Below are 7967 nucleotides of genomic sequence, written 5' to 3'. Positions count from 1 at the left end.
GCCTGGGGGGCCAAAAGAGAGCTAGGGGTCCTATTCCATTGGACAGAGGGATCAAGAGGGCACTAGAGGGGTGCTCTTTTCCACAAAGTGGGGACCCCACCGCTCATTTGGTCCCCAGACCCCCAAGACACCCTGTAGTCTCCGCAGAAGCCCTCCACATTGCTTCCTTCTTCCCCATAGGCATTTCTTGACCACGTCAACACCTTAGGGGTCCAGAGCGCAGTAGAGGGGTGCTAAGGTGTCGACACGGTCAAGAAATGCCTCTGGGGAAGAAGGGAGCAATCTGGAGGACTTGCGAGGAGACTAGAGGGGGTCTAAGGGGCCAGAAGATAGCTGGGGGGCTGCATTCTGTGGAAAAGAGGGGTCCAGAGCGCACTAGAGGGGTTCTATGGCGTCTACACAGTCAAAAAATGCCTCCGGGGAAGAAGGGAGAAATCTGGAGGGGTTGCCAGGAGACTAGAGGGTGTCTAAGGGGTCTGGGGTGCCACAGGATAGATGGGGGGCCCCACTCTGTGGAAAAGAGGGGTCCAGAGTGCACTAGAGGGGTGCTAAGACATCGACATGGTCCAGAAATACCTCTGGGGAAGAAGGGAGAAATCTGGAGGGGTTGCGAGGAGACTAGAGGGCGTCTAAGGGGTCTGGGGGGACCAAAGAGAGCTGGGGGCCCCATTCTGTGGAAAAGAGGGGTCCAGAGCGCACTAGAGGGGTGCTAAGGGGTCTACACGGCCAAGAAATGCCTCTGGGGAAAAAGGAATAAATCTGGAGGGCTTGCGAGGAGACTAGAGGGTGTCTAAGGGGACCAAAGACAGCTGGAGGACGCAATTCTGTGGAAAAGAGGAGTCCAGAGTGCACTAGAGGGGTGCTAAGGTGCCTGCATGGTCTAGAAATGGCTCTGGGGAAGAAGGGAGAAATCTGGAGGGGTTGCGAGGAGACTAGAGGGTGTCTAAGGGGTCTGGGGGGCCAGAAGAGAGCTGGGGGGGCCCATTCGATAGAAAAAAGAGCTCCAGAGTGCACTAGAGGGATGCTAAGGCATCTACACTGTCAAGAAATGTCTCTGGGGAAGAAGGGAGAAATCTGGAGGGGTTGCGAGCACACTATAGGGTGTCTAAAGGGGCTTGGGGGGCCAAAAGATATCTGGGGGGGCCAATTCTGTGAAAAAGAGGAGTCCAAAGCGCACTAGAGGGGTGCTAAGGCGTCTACATAGTCCAGAAATGGCTCTGAGGAAAAAGGGAACAATCTGGTGGTGTGGCAAGGAGACTAGAGGATGTCTAAGTGGCCTGCGGGCCAGAAGAGTGCTGGGGGGCCGAATTCTGTGGAAAAGACGGGTCCAGAGTGCACTAGAGAGGCATTAAGGGGTCTACACGGTCAAGAAATGCCTGTGGGGAAGAAGGGAGAAATCTGGAGGGGTTGCGAGGAGACTAGAGGATGTCTAAGGGGCCTGGAGATTCCAAATGTATCTGGGGGGCCCAATTCTGTGGAAAAGAGGGGTCCAGAGTGCACTAGAGGAGTACTAATGTGTGTACACTGTCAAGAAATGCCTCTAGGGAAGAAGGGAGAAATCTGGAGGGTTTGCGAGGAGACTAGAGGGTGGTTAAGGTTTCGGGGGGGCACCAAAAGAGCTGGGGGGCCACATTTCTGTGGAAAAGAGGGGTCCAGAGTGCACTAGAGGAGTGCTAAGGTGCCTCCATGGTCTACAAATGGCTCTAGGGAAGAAGGGAGAAATCCGGAGGGGTTGCGAGGAGACTAGAGGGTGTCTAAGGGGTCTGGGGGCCAGAAGAGAGCTGGGGGCCCGATTTTGTGGAAAAGAGTGGTCCAGAGCGCACTAGAGGGGTGCTAAGATATCTACACTGTCAAGAAATGCCTCTGGGGAAGAAGGCAGAAATCTGGAGGGGTTGTGAGGAGAGTAGAGGGTGCCTAAAGGGGACTGGGCGCCAGAAGACAGCTCGGGGGGCCCAATTCTGTGAAAAAGACGGGTCCAGACTGCACTAGAGGGGTGCTAAAGCATCTACATGGTCAAGAAATGCCTCTGGGGAAGAAGGGAGAAATCTGGAGGGGTTGCGAGGAGACTACAGGGTGGCTAAGGTTTCGGGGGGGGCACCAAAAGAGCTGGGGGGCCACATTTCTGTGGAAAAGAGGGGTCCAGAGCACACTAGAGGGGTGCTAAGGGGTCTACACTGTCCAGAAATGGCTCGGGGGAAGAAGGGAGAAATCTGGAAGGGTTGCGAGCACACTATAGGGTGTCTAAGGGTCCTGGGGGGCGAGAAGAGAGCTAGAGTACCCCATTCTGTGCAAAAGAGGAGTCCAGAGCGCACTAGAGGGGTGCTAAAGCATCTACACTGTCAAGAAATGCCTCTGGGGAAGAAGGGAGAAATCTGGAGGGGTTGCGAGGAGACTAGAGGGTGTCTAAGGGGCCTGGGGACCAGAAGAGAGCTGGGATCTAGACTCTGTGGAAAAGAGCACCCCTCTAGTGTACTCTGGACCCCTCTGTTCCACAGAATTTGGCCACCCAGCACTCTTCTGCGCCCCCAGACCCCTTATACACCCTCTAGTCTCCTCGCAACCCCTCCAGATTTCTCCCTTCTTCCCCAGAGGCATTTCTGGACAATGTATACACCTTAGCACTCCCTCTAGTGCGCTCTGGACACCTCTTTTCCACAGAATTGGGCCCCCAGCTCTCTTATGGCCCCCTAGACCACTTAGACACCCTCTAGTCTCCTCAGAAGGCCTCCAGATTGCTCCCTTCTTTCCCAGAGACATTTCTTGACCATGTAGACACCTTAGCACCCCTCTAGTGCGCTCTGGACCCCTAAGGTGTCTACATGGTCCAGAAATGCCTCTGGGGAAGAAGGGAGAAATCTGGAGGGGTTGCGAGGAGACTAGAGGGTGGCTAAGGTTTCGGGGGGGCACCAAAAGAGCTGGGGGGCCACATTTCTGTGGAAAAGAGGGGTCCAGAGCACACTAGAGGGGTGCTAAGGGGTCTACACTGTCCAGAAATGGCTCGGGGGAAGAAGGGAGAAATCTGGAAGGGTTGCGAGCACACTATAGGGTGTCTAAGGGTCCTGGGGGGCGAGAAGAGAGCTAGAGTACCCCATTCTGTGCAAAAGAGGAGTCCAGAGCGCACTAGAGGGGTGCTAAAGCATCTACACTGTCAAGAAATGCCTCTGGGGAAGAAGGGAGAAATCTGGAGGGGTTGCGAGGAGACTAGAGGGTGTCTAAGGGGCCTGGGGACCAGAAGAGAGCTGGGATCTAGACTCTGTGGAAAAGAGCACCCCTCTAGTGTACTCTGGACCCCTCTGTTCCACAGAATTTGGCCACCCAGCACTCTTCTGCGCCCCCAGACCCCTTAGACACCCTCTAGTCTCCTCGCAACCCCTCCAGATTTCTCCCTTCTTCCCCAGAGGCATTTCTGGACAATGTATACACCTTAGCACTCCCTCTAGTGCGCTCTGGACACCTCTTTTCCACAGAATTGGGCCCCCAGCTCTCTTATGGCCCCCTAGACCACTTAGACACCCTCTAGTCTCCTCAGAAGGCCTCCAGATTGCTCCCTTCTTTCCCAGAGACATTTCTTGACCATGTAGACACCTTAGCACCCCTCTAGTGCGCTCTGGACCCCTAAGGTGTCTACATGGTCCAGAAATGCCTCTGGGGAAGAAGGGAGAAATCTGGAGGGGTTCCGAGGAGACTAGAGGGTGTCTAAGGGGCCTGGGGGGCCACAAGAGAGCTAGGGGGCCCCACTCTGTGGAAAAGAGGAATCCAGAGTGCACTAGAGAGGTAGTAAGGTGTCTACATGGTCCAGAAATGCCTCTGGGGAAGAAGGGAGAAATCTGGAGGGGTTGCGAGGAGACTAGAGGGTGTCTAAGGGGTCTGGGGTGCCACAGGAGGGGTGGGGGGCCCCACTCTGTGGAAAAGAGGAATCCCGAGCACACTAGAGGGGTGCTAAGACATCTACATGGTCCAGAAATACCTCTGGGGAAGAAGGGAGAAATCTGGAGGGGTTGCGAAGAGACTAGAGGGGGTCTAAGGGGACCAAAGAGAGCTGGGGGCCCTATTCTGTGGAAAAGAGGTGTCCAGAGCGCACTAGAGGGGTGCTAAGGGGTCTACACTGTCAAGAAATGCCTCTGGGGAAGAAGGGAGAAATCTGGAGGGGTTGCGAGGAGACTAGAGGCTGTCTAAGGCGCCTGGGGGGCCCGAAGACAGCTCCAGGTCACAGCAAGTACCCCAGTAGGGGTGTTCTGAGCAGGCGAGGAGTTTTAAGGGGACTAGGTGGCCAAAAACCCAACTGTGGGGAACCAGGACGAAATATGAAAGGTTTCTGAGGAGACCAGCTGTTCTCTAGGAGGCCTGGGGTCCAGAGAACAGCTCTGGGGCCATACCAGCACCCCAGGAGGCATGCTCAGCAGAGCAGAGGGGTCCTAAGGGGCCTAAACAGCCAAAATAGGAGAACTGGCTAACAAGGAAGACCTCAGGAGGTGCTCTGAGGGGACAGGAGGGGATGGATTTTGAGCAGACTAGGGGACGCATAGAGGTATGTGAGGCACAACCAAGGAAGACAGAGGAGCCTTAAGGGGACTGGAAGGAAAGGGGAGCGGAAGGAAAGGGGATCTGATGGGATAGAGGGCACATGGAATGGTCATAGCGATAGGGCATAGAGAGGACTCTACAGTGCAGCCAATGGAAAAGAAGGGCTGTAGGGCATACTGAAAGGGCGCAATGAATGCATAGGGTTCTGGGGTACCCCCAAGGCAAACCAAGGCGTCCTGAGGGCAGCGTGTGGCACTCAGAGGGGTTCTGATGGGGCTAAAGGGCTAGGAGATGGACCCTAAGGGGCTCAGAGGGCAAAGAGAGGCATCCTGAGAGGACTAGAGGGAAAAGCAAAGGCGCCGAGACGCACCAATGGCAAACGGAGAGGTTTTGAGGAGACTAGAGGGAAAAGAGGGGGGACTTAATAGGACAAGAGGACAAACATAGGAGTCTTGATGCTACCAGAGGGCCTACAGACACCAAATGTCAGAATAACCTTGCAGGAACTAGAAAGAAGCAAAGAATTTTGAAGGGACAAGAGAACAAATGGAGTGCCTTGGAGCATACCTAAAAGCAAATGGATTGGTCCTGAGGGAACTAGGGAGCAAATGGGTGAGTCCTGGGGGGGACGCGGAGGAAAACTGAAGGTTCTGGGGCATTAGCTCACCTGCCATAATCTTCCTGTGTGGAGCCTGCTTCTTCCCTCTGAGAAGTTGGCCTTTGCTTTCATTGCACAGGCAGCTGTGAGCTGTTGCGTAGTCTCGGCAGACAAGTTGGGGATCGCTGCCCAGGCAGTCGTGACCTGCAACACTGCATGCTCAGAACAGTTCTCAGGAAGTCACGCGTACTCATAACCTGAAGAGCAAAAAGCAAATCTCTCTTAAGGTCAGTTTTTATTTCATCATAGGAGCAAGCTTTCCCTCTCTTCTGCACTGTACTGCCTCTAACAGCACACCTTCCTCATCACCATTTTCCCCTGCTCCTTTCACTCCTCTCAGTTGCCCCTGCGTCTTAGATCTCTAAAGCAGCTGTTTCTCATCCACAGGTACTTTCCTGTCCTGTTGCCGATTCACCCCCCGGTTGTCCTATAGCAAGCAGTTGAGACACCTTGGCCTAATTCTTAGCCGCACACGCCTTTTGATCTGGCAAGCAGCTCAGACAGAGCAGAGGGCAGCAAGAAAGGTGGATCTGAATGTAGTAGACTTGGGCACCGAGCAAGATGGAAGCAGCAGCAAGGCATCAAAGAGATGGCATCTTTGTAAAGAAAAGAGATATAGTTCCAGGCTACCGGGGATTCTCTGTACCTGTGGCCAGGGCTCCTGCCTGCAGGCTCTTTCCACACAGTTAAAGGTAGCTGAACGCAGTGCCCTTGGGAGGCAGTGACATGGTGTCCCCGGTACTGCTGTGGGGTGGCTGTTCCAGGGTCTCTCAGGCTGTTTTGGGGTCCTTGGACAGAGACAGTGCTGTTCACATTTCCTTGAGGACTTTCCCTTGTGCTGCACAGCAGGACAGCTCTGCACCGTGCCCTCCCAGCACTGCCACTCCTCATAGCTGCTGCCTAATTGGCCCCAATCTTGAGCAAAGCTACAACTACCAGGAGCCCGCAGCGCCCTCCTACTCTCCCTGCCCTCCCCATTTCCAAGAGGGACGGCCCCAGCCCCTGGGGGCAAGCCTGCCTGGTCACACCAGAGATGGAAAATGCTTCCTGCCTTGTACCAGGGAAAACCAGGGAAATGCCACTGTCCCCAATGACCTATGGGGACTCCTGCGTGAGCGGCACATGTCCAGTAAGGAACAGACCCAGCGGGCCACTGCTGCAGGGCTGAGAAGGCACCGGCACCTGGAACTGCAGCTCCTGGCCTGCCACAGAGCATAACGTGGCCGGCTGGTGAGAACCCCGCTGGCAAAGGACTGCCCCTCCGGCCGCCTCGAGAGGCACAGCATGCTGTCCGAGCAGCCCAATGCGGGAAGACTACATCTCCCGGCATGCCGTTCAAACAAAAAAAAGGCCTCCCGGAAGCCCGGTGCCGGAAGACTACCGCTCCCGGCATGCCAGCGGCGCCCCCCGGACCCCCCCCCCTCCCCCCGTAGCGCTAGGTGAAGTTTAACCCTGTGGAGATTCCGTTCCTTTCCGTCCCGCCCCCGTTCCCTTTTCCTCCCTGTCTCCCCGGAATCCACCGCAGAGCCCCGAGCGCGACCCCGCGATCCCCAGCACCGGCCCGGGGCTCCCCCGACACCGCCGCGGCCGGCTACGGGTCAACTCCAACACTGCCCCTGCCTCCCCCCACGACCCTCCCTGCGCTTCCCCTGGGATCCCTCCTCCCCCTCCCCAACGCGGTCCCCAGCGGACATAGGAGACACCCCCCCCCTCCCCGTGCTCCTCCGACTGCGCAATAAACCGCACCACAGCCCCAGCGGACCGCCTGCCTTCCCCCCTGCCCCATCCTGGCGCACCCCCCTTCTTCCCCCCCAGCACCACTGCAGACCCACCGCACCTCCTTCCTCCCCACCCGAACCCCAACGCACCCCCTTACCCCCCCCATACCACCACAGCCTCGGCACACCCCCTTCCTCCCTCCCTCCACCTCCATGGCCCCGGAGCACTGCTCTTCCCCACCACATCCTCAGCCCCCACTGCCCCAGCACACCACCCTCCCTAGCCCCGGTGCAGTTTCCCCTGGCCCCAGTTGTGCTGCGCTGCCCGGGACACTCCCACCCACCAGGACCCCCGGCACATGAGGGACCTGCAGCCCGGAGCGCGCACCCCCCCAGCCCCGCTCACCTCCTCCGCAGGGCAGCCGCGTGCCGGTCCCAGGCAGCAGTGCTCAGCAGCAGCTCCATCGTCCAGAACCAGCCCCAGCATGAGCTTCCCCCAAATGCAGCCCCAGCCCAGGCGTGTGCCCGCCCTTGCCATCAGCCCCACCTGGGGCTTGTCCCACCTGCCCCAGCCATGGAGCCCCACCTGGGGCCTGTCCTGCCACCCAGCTCCACCTGGCATTCATCCCAGCCCCAGGGCCTGCAGCTGCAGCCCATCAGGAACTGGGGAGAGGGAATGGCCATCAGCCCCATCAGGGACAACTGGGGCTGCCAGGGCAGCAGAGGCACCCCCACTCCTGAGAGCAGCTTCCTGAAAGCTGAAGGGAGAGGCCTGGGGTATAGAGAGGGGAAAGGGGAGTATGCAGAGGACAAGAGAACAAATGGAGAGCTCTGGGTACAACAGAAGTAGAAAAAGGCAATGACAGAGCAAACAGAGTGACTCTGGGGGCACCACCAAGAAGCACCCAGAAAACTCTGGGACAGGAGAGAAAGCTAAACAGAGAACTTTGCAGTGTGCTGCAAAACAACCACAGGGCCCAACAAAAGACACACAGAGCCCTTGGGGGCAACCCAAAATGTGAATTGAGGGCTCCGGAGGGCATCAGAGGGCAAATGCAGGGCTCTGG

The sequence above is a fragment of the Dromaius novaehollandiae genome, chromosome 1, assembly GCF_036370855.1.
Source record: "Dromaius novaehollandiae isolate bDroNov1 chromosome 1, bDroNov1.hap1, whole genome shotgun sequence".
Classification (NCBI taxonomy): domain Eukaryota; kingdom Metazoa; phylum Chordata; class Aves; order Casuariiformes; family Dromaiidae; genus Dromaius; species Dromaius novaehollandiae.
The sequence above is the reverse complement of the archived record's forward strand: the minus strand, read 5'-3'. Positions refer to the sequence as shown.